The sequence below is a fragment of the Myxocyprinus asiaticus genome, chromosome 33 (assembly GCF_019703515.2).
Source record: "Myxocyprinus asiaticus isolate MX2 ecotype Aquarium Trade chromosome 33, UBuf_Myxa_2, whole genome shotgun sequence".
Classification (NCBI taxonomy): Eukaryota; Metazoa; Chordata; class Actinopteri; order Cypriniformes; family Catostomidae; genus Myxocyprinus; species Myxocyprinus asiaticus.
The window spans coordinates 43,091,793-43,110,021 of NC_059376.1; the positions used below are offsets into that span (position 1 = coordinate 43,091,793).

At 35.9% G+C, this 18,229-nt stretch overlaps 1 protein-coding gene across 2 annotated transcripts in view; it reads left to right on the forward strand.

Moving 5' to 3' along the window:
- The window catches only part of efna5b (ephrin-A5b), a 142,217-nt gene that overhangs the window by 1,399 nt on the left and 122,589 nt on the right, over positions 1-18,229 (forward strand). The window lies entirely within an intron of this gene.

Here is an 18,229-nt window from a genome sequence, read left to right on the forward strand (position 1 = left end):
AAAGGTTTTTTGTATTATTATTATTTTATATATGGATGTTTAATTGTGTAAGCCGATAAGAATGTGTTAAGGTTTTAATATAATTGTATTTTACTGTATTTTAATGAACTTTTCGAGTACCACACCGATCAGTAGGCAATAAATAAATAAAGTTAAAAAAGTTAAATGAATAAAAAAATAAAATAAATAAATAAATAAACACTTTTAACAACCCATCATCTCCAGATTTCCATTGTTGTGTTTTTTTTTTTATTTTTTTTATTTTTTTTTTTTATACTCTGTGTAATGCATGGCACTTAAATATTACATTTTGATAGGGTAATTAGTATACCCATTCACACTTTTCATAAAAGTAATTTATATATATATATATATAATACTATAAATAATCAAATGCCTGCTCTTATTTTAGAATGCATCTATGACTCTTTTGAGTTGTCTCCAAAAAGAGGTTTTATATCCTGTATATGCATCTATGCAAAACTTGTTTAAATGGATCAAACCTTGCATCATTCAATCCCGTGTCAATAAGTGACTTTGAGTTTTATGGTCAGAATTTCTGCACTGCCTTGAGAGCACAGTTTATTTATTTGACACTTTGTTTAAACAGAAGTGCAATGTCACGTATAATCTGATATGTGACGCTGATAGACACTTTCATTTGCACACACATTTTTCAAACCAATTGAGTGAACCAGAAGTCCAGAATTTTTTTCCTCGTGTTTCAGGGGGAAATAGCCTTAATTCATAAAAGCATGGATATTTTGCTGTACTTCACCTCAATATTGCGCCTATTATAATCCAAAGGTTCCCAAAGGAGTCTTGTGTGTTTTAATGTCCCATTTTTGCTCGCAGAAAGGAGATAGTTTCATGAAAAGTGTGTTCTGTGTTTGCTAACTCGTCACATTTTATCATAACTTTTCCGTCTGTGACGGGGCCTATGATCAGATTCAGAGAAAACAGTGTGAAAATTACAGTAACAACAAAATTCACACTTTTCTTTTTCACCAGTTTCAGTGTTGCCGTAGTTACCTCTTCCTTCAGCTCTGTTTGTATTCATCAGATGAATTCAGACTGAATATTAGAAGGGCATCATAAATTGACTCACAAAGGCACCAGTGAAGCGGCTGGTCTGTTTGCTGTCCACACTTCATTGGCTCTCTCCAGGTGCTGGATCTGTCAGCTCACACTTCCGTTATGAGTATAAATTGTTAATTGCTTAATTACTCCCTGTTTCCCAGTGCACCTTTGGCAGTTCTGAGCGGCCATAATGAGGAAGCTGTAGTGTTTCCCATGCTTAAGACACCCCGCTAGCTAGATTTCCCCCTGTCGCTGTGGCTCTCTGTATGTCTCAGTGGTATGCTGGGCAGATAAATGAATGAATACAATTAGATATTTCAGGCCTCTCCACTGGAGACACGGGCACATGGGTCATGCAGTCTCGGAACGGAAACCCTACATACATTCAGCTGTAACACAACAGTCGGGTCGCTCGCGAATATGTTCCATGATGAACCAGCGAGAAATATGTTCCCACTCAACTTAAACATGTGCATGAATATAGGATGCCTGTAATTATGTTTACAACCAAACCTCCCGTAAAACTCCCCCAAAACATAGTGAGTTTCAACTTCGGACAATTATATATATTTCTGTGTAATTTAGTTGAATGCACTAGATATAACCGATAAACCTTTAGATAGTTGTCTAATTTTGCAAAACTGAAAATCTTGCATTTTTCTGCTGCTGCTATTAAAATTAAAATTTAAGAGACTAGTTCCTACTGTGGTTTAACCATATGGAATTTAACATTTCTGACATTCCTGCCAACTTTCCACATCCAGTATATACTGACCGCTCCTTACTTAAAGGAATATTCCAGGTTCAATACGAGTTGAGCGCAATCAACAGTATTTGTGGCATAATGTTGATTACCACAAAAAAAATTATTTCGACTCGTCCCTTCTTTTCTTTAAAAAAAGCACAAATCTTGGTTTCAGTGAGGCACTCACAATGGAAGTCAATGGGGCAGTTTCCGGCATTACGCCAACACAACAGACTAAAATCATGTTAACACACATATTGTTTATGTCTAGTGTCTATACTTTTGAAACAGTGAGTATTTTAATGTTTACAGATTGACCCCATTGACTTCCATTGTAAGTGTCTCACTGGAACACACATTTGTGCTTTTTTAAAGAAAAGGAGGAACGAGTCGAAATTCATTTTTGTGGTAATCAACATTATGACACAAATGCTGTCGATTGAGCTGAACTTGTACTTAACCCGGAACATTCCTTTAAGCCTGTGCATGTACTTTTAATTGAGCACAAACGTTAAATCTTTACCTACATGTTGAAACTTTTTAGTCCATGTTGAAAATGTGACAAATGTTTTCTGAAGTTTGCCAAATGCAGTTTAGCTCTTATCCTGCTGGTTTTGGTTTGGCAACATGTCTGTGCATTACAATCTCTCATCAGCTGTTGTAAGAAGTTTTCAAGCTTTTGATGGCAAAAAATAATGAAATACACAGATGTTGTGTTTATCAAAAGCAGTTTCTTGTAATTATCTTTAGAGCTTGTTGAGAAACTTTGGATGGAAGATCTTTGTACTAAACAAGACTAGTTAGAATGGCTGTTAAATGGCTGAGGACCAAATTTGCACTTGTATACTTTTATGTATTTATGAATTTATTTTTAATTGTGTTTACAATGGAAGTTAGTTTTAATATGAGACTCCTATCTGGCATATCATGTTTACGTGTGTCCTACTGGTAAAACTGGTGTGTTTAGTGTACAATCAAACTTCCCATAAAACGCCTTCAAAACTCAGTGAGTTTAAACTTGTCAGTGGAATAGTGACAAATATCCAGATTTCTATGTGAGTAATTTATTTGAATGCACTAGATGGAAGTGATAAAGCCTCAGATAGTTGTCTAGTTTTGCCCCCCCCCCCCCCCCAAAAAAAAAACCAAACAAAAAAAAACAATTCAACACTCTGAATATTTTGCTTATTTCTGCCGCTGTTGCTTTAGTTCCCACCAGTTTAACCATATGGAATTTAACATTACTGACCCGCCAACTTTCCACATCCCTTATTCACTGGCCGCTCCTCATTTAATGAACTTGCATGTGCTGTATGTTATACAAATTTGATCACCTCCTCATTTCACTGCTGTGAGATATTAAAAGAATACGTTACCCTCATCAGCTGAGAAATGTACAATAAAACACTGTATATTCAGTGACCAACAAGGCTGCTATATCTATAAATGACTGGTGCTTCAAATGTGAAAACAGGACCTCTTAGTCTTCAGTCATTTCAGACTGACTTGACTAGTTTTAGCAGTGCCGGTTTTCCTCATTGAGCATAAAACTTCTTGCGTGGTATGTAAAATGTGCTGTGCTTTTTGCTGTCGAAATTCATTCTCAAAGTGCATCAGAGACGGTGTGTATACTGTAGAGTTCAGTAGGTCAACAAAGAACAGAGAGGAAAACCTGCTCTGAAGAATTATGGTTTATGAATTGAAGGAAATTCAAGAGGAAATATAACATAAAGGACAGTATATTAGAAGGTAAAGAGCAATATGACACTGGATTAAAGTTAGCCAGGAAAAACAGCTTCACTGTTCACATGCAACAGTTCATTAGGTGCTTAAAAAGGCAGCAGGACCTTTGTGCAATACCACAAATTTTTATGGATTTACTGTCTGTGGTCTTTGAATATACATGATGAACGCCTCTCTTGTGTTGCATTACAAAAACATCTCTGTATTTAATGCATTTTCAAGGTAATGTTTAGTAAACCGTGGCTCTGATGGCATTAAGTCAGACTGTTGTGAGCTGCATTAGTGCTGCGGCAGCTGCTTGAGTTGGCGGTAGATTTTAACAGTAGATTCGGCTCTGGATTAGACGTACACGAGTGAACTCCAGAGAGCTGCAGCTGCGCTTATTGTGATGCAGTTCAGTTTAAAAACGGAAGAAAAATCCCTCTTGTTTGATCTAACTCTTTCTTAATCTTCAAGTCTAAACTTTCTCATATGTGTGGGTAAATATGTGATAGATCTGAAGTTTTTCAAATGCAGTTACACTCTTAAGCTGCAGATCTTTGTTTAATTGTACATGTTTGTGTGTTTCAGTCACTCATCAGCTGTTGTTTTGATGGTTTAATAAATGAAGAAAGATGTTGTGTGTGTCAAAAGCAGTATCCTTAGAGCTTACTGAGAAACTTTGGATGGATCCTTTTACTAAACAAGACTAGTTAAATAATGGCTGTTAGATGATTAAAGACCAGATCCAGAAATGAACTTTTAGGGAACAATATTTGCCCACTATAAATATAGTTTGTATAGTTGACCCTGTTGAAGAACAATATTTGTGTGCAAAATGAACTGATACTTTTTTATTATGTTTGTGAGGGAATGTAGTTTTAATTAATAAATAACCTTAAGCAACTTCAGGTGTTTTAGTGTGGCTCACTGTTAAAATGTGTTATTAGTAATGCTGCATTTAGTTCTCCTGCACGTATAATTCATTACCGTCCAATACTGACATGACACGCATGCGGCTGGTGCATCAGGCATGCATGTTTTACCCACATAATTCCACATTTACACCTCTGGTTTAAATGCAAGCAAATGAGTCTACAGCTGCGGGAAAATCCTCAAGAAATTGAAACCGGTTTAGTGAGACTCGCTAGCATGAAGACTTCAGGGCTCAACAATAGGAATGGCGCGCTGACCCGAGACCAGTTGATGCATGTGTCAATTGCCCTATATCGGGCGGCAGTACATGCAATTTGAATTCTTTGAAAATGTTAACATTGTTTTTTTGTGATGTATTAAACATTTAGGTGTGAATGCTGCTTATTTTAACATCAAGTTAATGCTATCTAGATGGTTGACCTGGTTTTGGTTTTGTTTAAATTGCCAAAAGACTTGTGACAGTCTTAAAACCATCAGTTGAGAATTATAAACAAATCTTAAATGTTTAGGTCTGTACAGAGTCATTTTTGCAGCAGAAGTGTTTATGAATTTTATAGTGTTTATAAATTACATTATTTAAAATATTTGTGTGAAATGTAATACTTCCAGCCACTATTGCATGTTAAACATAATAAAACATATTAAATATATATTTCTTTGTAATTTTTATATTTATACATTTTTTATATTTTATTATTATTTTAAAAAGAACATTTAATGATATATATATATATATATATATATATATATATATATATATATATATATATATATATATATATATATATATATAATTTTAAAGATTTTTAAAGAAATTTATTATTTTGTTAAATGTGTTTTTATAAGTAATAATTATAATAAAAATAACATAAATATTTTTAAGAAAAAAAAAACACTTCTGGGCACTCATATTTGCGTTTTTTGCTAAACAAAAAATTTAATATAATTTTAAAATAAAATGAAAAAACTATAACTAAAATTTTATATATATATATATATATATATATATATATATATATATATATATATATATATATATATATATATATATAAATGGGGCGGGGTGTTGCACTGAAAACTTTTGTCAGGGCGAGTACAAATCTGAACTATACTGGCCAGACTGAACCAGCTGAAAAAAATCCTTATTCTTGAGCCATGGACTTGCGAGATGACTTGCCACAAAACTTCTGCATCACAAAGATATTGCACAAGCACTCAGTATATACAGTACAGACCTCAACACAGTGTTGCTCCAAATCCCCTGAAGAGCTGATGTTTTCAGTGCACTACTTTCTTTATCTCTTTTATAATTTTTCTAATGTGCATCATTGTTTACTCCACTGAGCACTCCCAAACACAAACAAACAAACAGAAATGGGGCTCTCACATCTCTCTGGGCTGCCCGCTGCTCGCTGCCGCTGTAAATATTGAACGGACGGTTTCTCTCTCTCTCGCTCTCGGCCGGCCCTCGGTCGCTCTGAAAGGCCACTATTGTTTCTCTCGCCGCTGCCTCTCCAAGGCCCGGGTCGAAAGTATGCATGTATTTAGAGAAAAGGAGAGCAGGAGAGGAGAAAGGGGGGTGATGCTGAGGGGTTCACAATTGTGCTTGTAGTTCTCGCAGCATTTACAGGGGCAGGAGGTAAGAGGGCACAGTGCAGGGCAGAAGAAGTGCTTGAGAGACTGTGGAGGTGGTGCCATTTCACTTGCCACTGGTTTCTCCCACGTAGAACGTGTTTTTACAGGCACATGTGTCTGGCTGGTTCTTCTGGGGATCCTCTGGGCATTGAACAATGTAGGTGACATTTCAGAGCTCGGAGTCTGTGACGAGTCCTGAGCCGATGGGATTAACCTCAGAACTGAGCTTTGTCTTGTGCGCGGTTAAGGATTCTGAGGGGGTTGTTGGGTGTTTTGTTCCATCCGAGATACAGTATCAGCCCCACTGTTATTGTAAAGATGTCAGATGGTAACAGAGCATGTATACAAAGTACCTTTCTGAAATGAGTTGTATTCCCCTGAGTATTGTGCAGACAAAGTACCATTGAAAAGATTGGACGTACTTAACCGAATACTTCTCAAGTTTCTTAAAAAAAACCTTTTGATTAAAAGGACTATGATTACTGTAAATGCTTGAAATTTGTTGTGTAACAAAGATAAATCTTTTGTATTTGTATATCTAATTTTTTAAAAGAAATTAAAGGTTGAGTTGGAGCAGATAGTGAAGGATGTTTTAGTTTATACAGTAGTTTTGATGACTTCACTATTATCCTAAAATGTGGGAAATTATAGGGTACAGCAATGCTAAAAGGCCCCTGTTTAGGAAAATGTGCTTTTTTCCTGGTCGCAAAGTATATCAAGATTGAAATATATATACAAATGTGGCGAGGGGGCCTTTTACCCCAAGTGTGGGGTTATAGTTATATAGTGCAGATATTGGGGAAATTGTTATAGGGCAAAATTTATGAACTTAACTTATGCAACTTCTTTTGAGACAGCAACATGATTTTTTGAGTAACAAATAAAAATATTACTTATTCAAAATAACCACTTCAGAAAAGGGCGCACCATATAATTTCAATCACATTTGGCATTTCAGAACATCTCAAGTATTCTATAAACAAATAAATCTCCATTGTGATCAGATCAGTCAATGTGAGCCACTTTCAACATTCTTCAGATACAAATCTACTGTATACCATCCTTTGACTTAATGGACAATTATTGAAAAACTTTTGATTTAATCACCTTGAACAAAACTGCAACAAATAAGCATTTTGTCTCAAAATAAATGTGATATTTCAGGGATTCTCATTAGCTAGATAAATATGCTACATTTTAAAAGCTTTTAACTATTCGATCAAATTACCGAAATAAATAAAGATTTAGACATTGCACGCAGTGATCTCAAGGATCAGGAAAATGTTGCAGTATACCGTGACAAACGGTTGTTTAGGAAAGTGCTGTGATAGTTTTTGTTGCTATTTAGTGCTTTGGTGAGAAAATAAAATCAAAAGTGCCTTTTACATTGGGGGGAATTTAGCCCTCTTGTACCCTTATAATAAAGAATGAGTAGGCATGTCAAAACTTTTGACTGGTAGAGTATATTAAATAATAAGGCTTTGGTTATAAAGCAACTCTCAACAGCTTTAGTTTTAGTATGTGGTAAAGTATGTTTGTCAACTTCCAACAAAGTTTGTTTACCTGGATTTTGCGGCTCTGGAAATTCACTAGCTTTCTGTTACAGCAACCTCACATTTCCAAAATGCTGTTAATGATGTTTGGGGCCGAGTGGGTCTGACAGTGGTTTGTTTGTTGAGCATCTCTTCGAGTAAAGTGACTCGGGCTCTCCTCTGCATCCTCTCTTTCATGAGGTAATGGCATAGAGTCACTAAAGGACTTAAAAAGCCATCGGCTCATTGTCTACTGACACAGAACCCTTTCCTCTTTAATCCCTCTTCCTCTCCTCCATAGAAACATTCTTGCTTGCATTCGGTATTCATATTAATCAGTGTTAAAGGCCTAATGAGATAAATAAGACTTGAGGAACCCTGGAGTGTCTTAAGAAGTCTGGAGGAACAGAGGTTAGAAATATTGACCTGGATGCTTCTTTGTAGCAGCCGAGGACTTTAAATTGTACTTACATACATGTTTGATTAAATTTATCATAGCAAATGGACACTGATGCTTCTACTTGTCCTAGCAGCGTATATATTGTTTGTTTGTAAGTCTGGGTTTGTTTGGCTGCTGATCTCTTTGCTTCCCAAACTTTAAGCTTCGGTGTGCATTGGTCCAGTTCGCACGGAAGGTCCATCTGGAGTGGCTTCTCTCTGCTCTCTCTCTGGACTAATCAGGGATTACTGGCCCTTTAAATTTTGTGTAATAGGCTCAGGGCTTTGGGGGGATGTTGGGGAGTCTCATGAGCTCCAGTGTTTGATTTAGGACCAGTGTTGTGGCTACTGTGGGTGAGTGACGGTTAGTTAATGCCGGTTCAGTAAGATCCAGATGGTGAAGGTAAATTCATTGATGGTGAAGACAGAGGTCTAATAGAAAGGTCTACAGCACTCCAGATGATCTAACATATAAATATAATACATATGGCTTTTTTGAGCTACATAAATAACTGCATGTTTTAAGATTAGATTACATTGATTAGATTACATTTCCTGAGAATAAAGTTGTGTAGTGTGTAGTAATCTGTTCTAACCACCAGTAATCAACTAATAAATGTATTGATTTATTGATATATATATATATATGTGTGTGTGTGTGTGTGTGTGTGTGTGTGTGTGTGTGTGTGTGTGTGTGTGTGTGTGTATATAGATTTTTTTGTTTTTGTTGCATGAAATAATACAGAAAATTGACAACAAAACAGCATTTTGCCTATTCATTTTACATCTATTTTACATGCCGTTCTTATGACCACATTAATGCATGAACTATTTTTACTTCATTTGTAAAATATTGTACATACTGAAAAAATAAAAATAAAAATCTCTGTCACACTGCTAGACAATTTAAAATAAACTAGTAAATTATTTAAAAATGGTGAAAAATTAAAAAGAAATGGTGACCAGTTACCTTATACATGTAAATACATTTTAACTTAATGTTGATGTTCATGAATGAATTGTACAGATTGACCATATTATGAATTGTTTAAAAAAACACTAGCAGAATCTGTTTAGACACATTAAAGTATAGTTTTAGTTTTAATGAATGGTTTTAATTATATACATCTTACCTTTCATGCACACAAGGTTGCTTTGCAAGACCATAAAGAAAAAACATAGAAAACAAACAATATAAATATAGAATACAGTAATGAACACTGAAAAAAAGACATCAAATGTTTAGCGTTTATTCTGCATTTTGTGATTTCTTACAAGTAAACATTGTGGACTAGTTTTTGGTGTTCATGTACAGTATATTTCTGAGTGTATCTTGACTGAGCATGACAAAATATAACAAAAAAACCAAAAGTCGTAGCTGTTCTTTCGTGTCTTTGTATTCAGTGCTTCAAAAGTTTTGACAGTTCAGTCTTTCATTGTTTTCCTCCATTTGAAATGTGTAAAAATGAGGGCCTAGCCGAACCTGCAGAAGGACTGTCATGTGGGGGGGGGATTTCATTTGATCAGCCAATGAAAGGGCAAAGTTTCCTGGCTTTTGATTGGTGCAGACGGTGAAGCTGAGCTGGAGGGGGGCCGATGGGGTTGCAGGGTGTATAAAATATTAAGAGCTGTTTGTGATCTCACAGTGAAGCTGCTGCAAACCTTCGCACGCAATCCTCCAGAAATGAGGTCAAGGCAGCCATGTTGAAACAGCAAAGGTGACCGTCAAATTTTGAGGGTTAAACTGCAACCGGCGTGTTTGTTTTAACATCTGTTTGTGCACGCCACCACTCTACTGGTGACAGACAGACAGACAGAGAGACAGACAGAGAGACGGACAGACAGATGGACAGATAGACAGACAGATAGACAGATGGACAGATAGACAGACAGATAGACAGATGGACAGATAGACAGACAGACAGACAGATGGACAGATAGACAGACAGATAGACAGATGGACAGATAGACAGACAGACAGACAGATGGACAGATAGACAGACAGATAGACAGATGGACAGATAGGTAGATAGATAGAAAGACAGACAGACAGTCAGATAGATAGATAGACAGACAGATAGTTTGACAGACAGACAGACAGACAGACAGAGAGACAGACAGATAGATAGATAGATAGATAGATAGATAGACAGACAGATAGTTAGACAGACAGACAGACAGACAGACAGACAGACAGACAGAGAGATAGGCAGACAGAGAGACAGACAGACAGACATAGATAGATAGACGGACGGATGGACAGACAGACAGACAGACAGACAGACAGATAGACAGACAGACAGATAGACAGACAGACACTGTATAGATTACAATAAATCTTCAAAATAGCATAAGGAATTCTTGTATCCACAATTTTTTGTAGTTTTCTAAGTTTTTGTAGAAAACAACATTTTGGAAAATAAACAAGTTCCCTTCCGTTATTAAGTATTAGCTGATTCTTACTGTAGCAGGGTGAATGATCAATTAAAATATATATTTTTTGTCTCTAGATGTCACCCTACAAAAAAAAAAGAAAAAAAAAAAAAGAAAAAAAAAAAAGGGTTTTGTCTGAGTATTTTGTCTTTGTTTTCCAGTAAAAATACCTCAACATTCTTAAAACAAGATCAATTTTACAAGCAAACAAATAATTTATGAAGTTTTAATAATATATTTAAACTTTAGTAACCTTTATTGAAAATAACCTCTATTAAAAAATTCATAAACATTATGCTTATAACATGGGTTTATTTTTCTTGCACAATTGGTAAAGTTTTAAGATTTAAGACACTTCCACACCAGAATGTGAAAGTGAAAGTGGAGATTTCCAGTAAAAAAAAAAAAAAGGATGCATTAAACCACTGAAGTCGTCTGGAGTAATTTTATGCTGTCTTTATGTGCTTTTTGGAGCTTCAAATCTCTGATCACCATTCACTTGAATTGTGAAGACCAACAGAGCTGAGATATTCTTCTAAAAATCTTAATTTGTGTTCTGCAGAAGAAAGAAAGTCAAACACATCTGGGATGGCACGAGGGTCATTAACTGATGGGAGAATTTTAATTTTGGGTGAACTATCCCTTTAAAGAAAAGGAGGGACGAGTTGAAATTTCTTTAAGAATATTCCAAATATCCTTTTAAGGATTTTTTTACTGGAACATTTACAGAAACAACAATACTCAAAATGACTTTTTGCAGCGCAAAGAATATTTAGCTTCTTCTTAACAAACTACCACAAAACCACTGACTGTCAGAGTGCGCATCACTCTTAGCCAAGTGTCGATACAGGAAGTAGATTTCCTCAATGCGCAGCACACCACTGCACTGCTCAATAATACAACTTTCCCTCGAGCTAAAACCGACAGCACCGTTTTTGACAAGAACCGCACAGATTCGCTCGCTAGCTCTGCCTCTGTCACCGTATCACGAGTAAGAGCTACATGGCATGAAGGTGGCTGAATTATTCACACCCTTAATCGGCCTTTATGTCATATTGCCTGGGTTGGGGCCCGTGTTATTCTAGTGCATAATTGATGCTGCGCAGAAGTGGAAAAGTTAGAATAGCAGAAGTAATGTGAAGGGAGAGTGCAGGCGGCCGTACGGCATTGGGGCGAGTCACGGGGGGGGGCAAATGGGGCAGGAAGATTGCGTGCAGGGGTCAGACACAATCTCAGGGAGGGGCGGTCTGGCTGCGTCAGCCGTAATGAGCACTGACATTGAGCCGGGCCGGAATATCGACCCTTTGAAGATTTACGGCTGGGCGATGACTAGAGAACAATATGTTTAATGCGAGAAAATGGATGGCATTAATTGTGACTTTCTTGAGCCACTGTGGTGCAATAATAAATGTACTTTTTTTTTGGGGTCGAAACTAGGGCTGTCAATCGATTTAAATGTTTTATTGAATTAATGACATGATGTGCCAATAAATGAATCGCATATATCAATATTTACTTAAAAAGGCTCTCAAATAAAGATAATTTAGTAAATAAAAATTTAAATAATTATTAATATAATATATAATAAATATGAAAATTCAGATAATTAAAATAAATTACATCATATACATATATTGTGGCAGCAGACAAGCATTTCTAAAATACAAAAAGGTGTCTTAATAGTCAATTTGTTTTTTTTATAATTTATTTACATATGATTGAACATGACCCTATTATTGCCCTACTTTCCTCTGTGCTATGTTTAATTGTTGTTCGACGTATTCACATTAAAGTGCTAGTGTGAATGAGAGGCGTAAACAACAAAATCGACATGCTTTCAAATGAAAACGTATGAACATCCACTCTAATCCATTTAGCTTTAAATCCATTTAGTTGTCATTGTCCAATATATGCGATAAAGGAAGGCGTTTTTGAAACACTCCATTGTTGGTGGAGGAAAACGTCAAGCTTAGACAAAATCTAAAGAACAATATTCTGTCGTCTTGCTCAAATTCCATTGGCCATGTTCAAAGTGAAAGCTTAAACCATGTCATTAGTTAGCAGCCTCTAATTAAGTCTCTCCGGCTAGTGCTTCTTTTGTGCAACACCGAGTTACCTGGCAGAGGCAGCGGGCATCTCAAATTAAAAGTGCACAACATGGCCTGAGATTTACTTTGTTTTACACCTTGCCAACCCTCAGTCGCACAACTCCCAGCGATGGAGAGCTTGTCCTTTGTGTCTCTGAACAAAGAGTGCTGAGATTTAGTTACAGCCTGTGAGCTGAAGAACCAACCAAACACAACACGTACAACGAAGGTTGTGGGAAATTCTTAATCTTCAGCTGAACTCGACACCTGAGAAACAAGTACATGAAAGCATGTTTATGGTGACTCAAGGACGTATATGAGATTAGCGCCCCATTACGCTAACGCACACACAACCACAATTCCTGAATTTGAAGTTTATGTAGATGTGTAACAAGGGAACAAAATTAACCAAGCATCCAGTGCAAGGAAACATTGGCTTTGGAGAGTTACTGGCCATTTGGACGGTTACTTAGTTGGTTAAATAAGGAACATAGTCTGCCAAATAGTCAGAAAATAACATGTTTCCAGATTAGTTTTTTGCTTACCTTTGATGAGTTCCACTAATCAAATCGATTGGCCAATCAAGTCAGTGCACTCTTGCTAAAATTAAAACTTTTGCCGGTGAAAGACATAAACTTCCAAAATATTATTTTTTGGAGAGATGCATAAATATTTCCATAAAGACATGAGGTAATACAGCCGTAAAATATTGTATTGCTGCATGTGCAATTAGTGGTCTAGTGAAAGCACTCCATCCGTTCTGAGTTTACAATGCTTTTATGGCATGTATGCAGCGCTACAATGCAGCAATAAAACATCTGATAGACGCATTAGTCGCTGCGCGTCCAGGAAACATATTAAGAGAATTTATGAGCGCTGTCTCAGAGAGAGCACCTTCATAAGAATGAAGCTGGAGATATTAATACCTGCCATCAGCAAAACAACGTCATATTATGAAATAATAAATTGAATATTATATTAATCATTTTGGTGTACACTTTAAAAAAAAAAGAGGTCATTTTAACAGAAAAACAATAAAAACGGTATTCAATTCAGTGAAACAAAACATGTATTTTTTTCTGTAAAATATTGTAAAAATAACTTTTTTTTTTGGAAATAGGAAGTAAAAAGTATTAATTTCCATAATTTATCGTAATGTAATATTTATAATATTCTGTAAGAGAATGCATGTAGTTTATAATATTTACAAATATTATCATATCATTTGGTGCACACTGCATTTTTTATTTTTTGGTAATTTTAACAGAGAAAGAATGTAAAAATGTTGCAGTAAAAACCTGCTAATTTGTTACCATATATGGTGAAAACATTCTATTCAGTTAAACAGGACAATACATGTAATTTCTGTAAAGTATACTTTAAAAATTATATATCTACACCGATCAGCCACAACATTAAAACCATCTGCCTAATATTGTGTAGGTCCCCCTCATGCCACCAAAACAGTGCCAATCTGCATCTCAGAACAGCATTCAGAGATTATATTCTTCTCAGCACAATTGTACATCTGGCACCAACAATCATGCCATGCTCCAAATCACTGAGATCACATTTTCCCCATTCTGATGGTTGATGTGAACATTAACTGAAGCTCCTGACCTGTATCTGCATGATTTTATGCACTGCACTGCTGCCACACAGTTAAACGAGGGTCCTTTTTTAGACCCCTGTATACTTTTGTTTGCAGACTCTCAGCGTGTTGTGCAGGTACTGATGCGGCCGCGGGCAGTTCTAGATTATTTCTGCAGCTCTCGACTTTTTGCTACTCAAATCAGTCATTCGCCTCATATTCTGAGATATAATTTAATTAACAAGATGTAACTGTCAATTATGAAAGCAGTAATTGCATTCTTTAAGACCGCGTCTCATAATGACCTCTTCTCTTTTTGAAAGGTTTGGTTTTAATGATTATCTGTGAGTATCTGCGCTTAAATGAGCTTTCGTCTGCACAATCTGTAAGTCACTTTAAGAAGTTTTTAATTGTCTAATGAGGAGTTTGATTGTTTAACGTGCTGTAATGTACTTTTTTTCTCCTTCTTTACCTCTTTTATACTTCTTTTTGAGGTTTGGTCTGCATAAGCCTTGGTACTGTATTTAATGATTTACTGTTTTTTGTTTTGTTTTAGAGAGATAGTTATAAATCCCTAAAAATATGTTTTCCCTTATTTAAGAAAAAACTAAATTATCAAATGGACAATATAGAAATAATGGAAATTATTTTTGCTCTGTTTTTTTAATTAAAAAAATCTGTGAAAAAAAAAAAGAAACCACACTTTCTTATTATTTGACAAATGTAACTATTAAGTGTATTATTATTATTATTATTATTATTATTATTATTTTATTTTGACTGCAGTTTGACCTATAATAACTCGACATAATAACTCATAAAAAACTTTGTAAGTAATCGATGGCTATTTTCTGGGATACTGACCCAGATGCTGTAAAATACAGCTTATTAAGTCTATTCTATTTGGCCAGAGGTCCACCATGTTTAATTTATTTGTTGGATTTTATGATCAACTACATTGTTTATAGGATTTTCAAAGTAATTTTCATTAACGTTCATATCGCTCCAAAAACATATTTCAGCCTAATGTTAACATTTATTCATTTCAGTTTTAAAACAAAATTCCATCAAATTGAATTGTGTAATTTTTGACAAAATTAAATGAATACAAATTAACATTTTTATTTTATTTTAATTTGTTAATGATTATTTAATTCAATTAAATCTTAAAATAATTTTTTTAGTGTATTATAATTAGCCGTTTCATGACATTTCTCATGTTTTTTTATATACAGCAGATTTCATTCGTATTTTATCTGAAAAATGATTTTAATGTCATATTTTTATGCACTTGTGTGATCCGGTGGCAGGTAAATGGAGTTTGTGTTCAGTTCTTGCTTAAATTGAACAGTCGTTGTTGTTTGCATCTCTTTGTTCCTGTTTTTTTTTCATTACGGATTAGAAATTTGACCAATATTGATCAGTTTGCTGGTTTCGGATGCAGTAGGTGTGCTCGGTCAAAATTATGAAGTATAAATAATTATTTTAACTGCAATATTGCATGTATACTTGTATGTTCATAGACAAAGGCCTTTCAGTTGTCTTTTTTTGTGTTTTTTTTTAAATGAAGGTTTTGCTGTAATTTCATTATAACAGTTCTTTCTGAAAGATGAAAGTTTTCAGTTTTCATATACAGTATGAGCCTCATCTGTTTCATAGTGTGTGTTGGGTGTATTGGCCTGTTTCTTAGACGTTTTGGTTTGATGGTGTCTGGCATTGGGTGGAGGTAGAAGACCAGAGTGTGTCGATAAGTGCCCGGTGTCTGGAGAGCTTGGGGGGGGTCTGGCATGTGGGTTGAGTGGTCACGTGGATGGTCCCTGATGGCTCTTGGCACGCAATGCTGGAACTGTGACCGCCACCAGCCAACCAACCAGCCAGCTCCTACAGAACGATCTTCCAAACGTGTTAAAGAACGACTGAGCCAATAAGGAAGTGATTGGATGTTTTGTTATGAGTTGCTATGCAAAAAGGAGGTTCTTTTTTTCAAATCTGTACATTTTTGCCTTGAGACAGTGCTCACTTGAGTGAATATGATTTAGGTCATGTCGTAGGAGCTAGTTAGCAAGAGACGGTGTATTTCAAACAGGACTTAATCTTTAATGAGATATAGTTTCTTGATCTTTTTTAACGTGGCTCTTTTCAGTCACTAAAAAAACCCTGCTCACTCCATAGCCACCTGTAATCCAGTTGTGCATATTCAAATGTGCTTCACGCTATTACTGCAGCATTTTGTACATCGATCATGGCAGCAGTTACTCATCGAATAATGATCAAATGATGAATAAGACCATTATAAATTGATTCAGTCTAGATTGCGGTGGTGGAGTGATGCTGTACAGTCCCAGTAAAGTATGAGAGATCACAGTAAACTGCTGGATTAAGCACATTTTTGGGCGGGTAGTTTGTGCCGTAACAAGCCTGATCTGATGATAATTATAACACGTGACTGTGGTGACAATTTTGCACATATTGCATCAGTTTTGAGGTGAAATGCTCATTGTGTGGTGTTAAAAGTGTGTCAAATATTCTCCAAAACAGATGAGTTTTTTTAGTTTTAAATCAACAAAACCGACCTCCCTATCCTAAACCTTAAACCTAAACCTAACTGATAGTGTCAGAAAAAGAGTGTCCAGTGAAACGCTTTTTTCACCAGCAGAGAATCGAATCACTCCATTAAAGCAGAGCACATCGATCTTTCTCTCTTTTAATATCCTGGTGCCATTACCTGACTCACAAAATGGCCAATCAATATCACATCTGCATCGTGGTAAAAGCTCAGAGAAAGGGTCTCACCCGCTGTCGAGCTACAAGGCTTTTCTCTCTTCTGTGTCGGTATATATAACACACGGAGGTTGAGAGGGAAAAGCACTCTGATTGCATTTACAGATAAATTCAGATGATGCCGCCGTTCATCTTTAATTAAAGTCTCGGCTTGAGGGAGTGAGACAGTTCAGACATACAGAAGATTCGGTGCTCCAGATAATGTGAACACATCAGTAAAACATCTCACATCTACTCTATGTTACCTCTAGGAATGAATGAGAGTAATAATGAATTACATTGTTGCATTTGCTTTTATCTAAAGCGAATTACAGTGCATTCAGGTTATGCATTTTTTAATCAGTCTGTGTGTTCTTTGGGAATTGAACCAGTGACCCTGGTGTTGCAAGCACCATGCTCTACCAGTTGAGCAACAGGAACGTTTGCATGCAGTGACTCTCAACGAAACATCTGTAATTTCTGTAACTAGCATCACCATATGGAATTGCATTAATAATGACTGTTTTCAAGCAGGTTTCCTGGACACTCCCCTCATCTGAGAGTCCCGCCCCCAAACTCACACCATTGGTTGTGTCAGAAGTTTGTTTACACACTTATTTACAGTTGGCTCTTCAAATTTAACTCGAATATGAGAAAGATTTTTAACATAGAAAAAAATGACACTATTCACCTTTAACAATTCCATTAACGATTCTTTAAGTAGCTACATTTGATGACTGCTGTCACAAATTAACTGTAACATTTACATCATAAAACACTGGTCTTCAACCTTTCAAATGATATACTTTGTCAATATTAATTGTAAATGTAGAAAAACAAGCCTCGTTAACAGGTTAAATATTGTTTTATGTGTTGTCTGAAACGGCAAGGAAAGTTTTAATTTTTTTGGCTTGGTCAGATGAGTTAAGCGTCTTTCGATAATATGTAGAAAGCGTCTCTTAAACACATTTGCATGGTTGAAAGAGTTTTGCATAAGGTTTTTGTCTCACACTTTGAAAGAGGAAGTACTACAGCTTTGGTGCTGGAATGTTGTTGATATTCATCTCTCCGTCAGAGCTGCAGATTTCTGTTGTTAACAGCAGCTGTAAAGTCAACCAGCCCGAGCTGTTCTGATCCAAACCAAACAGCTCATGAAGAATCCTGCTGAGTCAGACGCTCTCAAACATACGACACATGCAAACTGCCACTGATTCCTATTAGTCTCCTTTCTATATGCTGAATGCATAATCACCCACATGCATTATACATA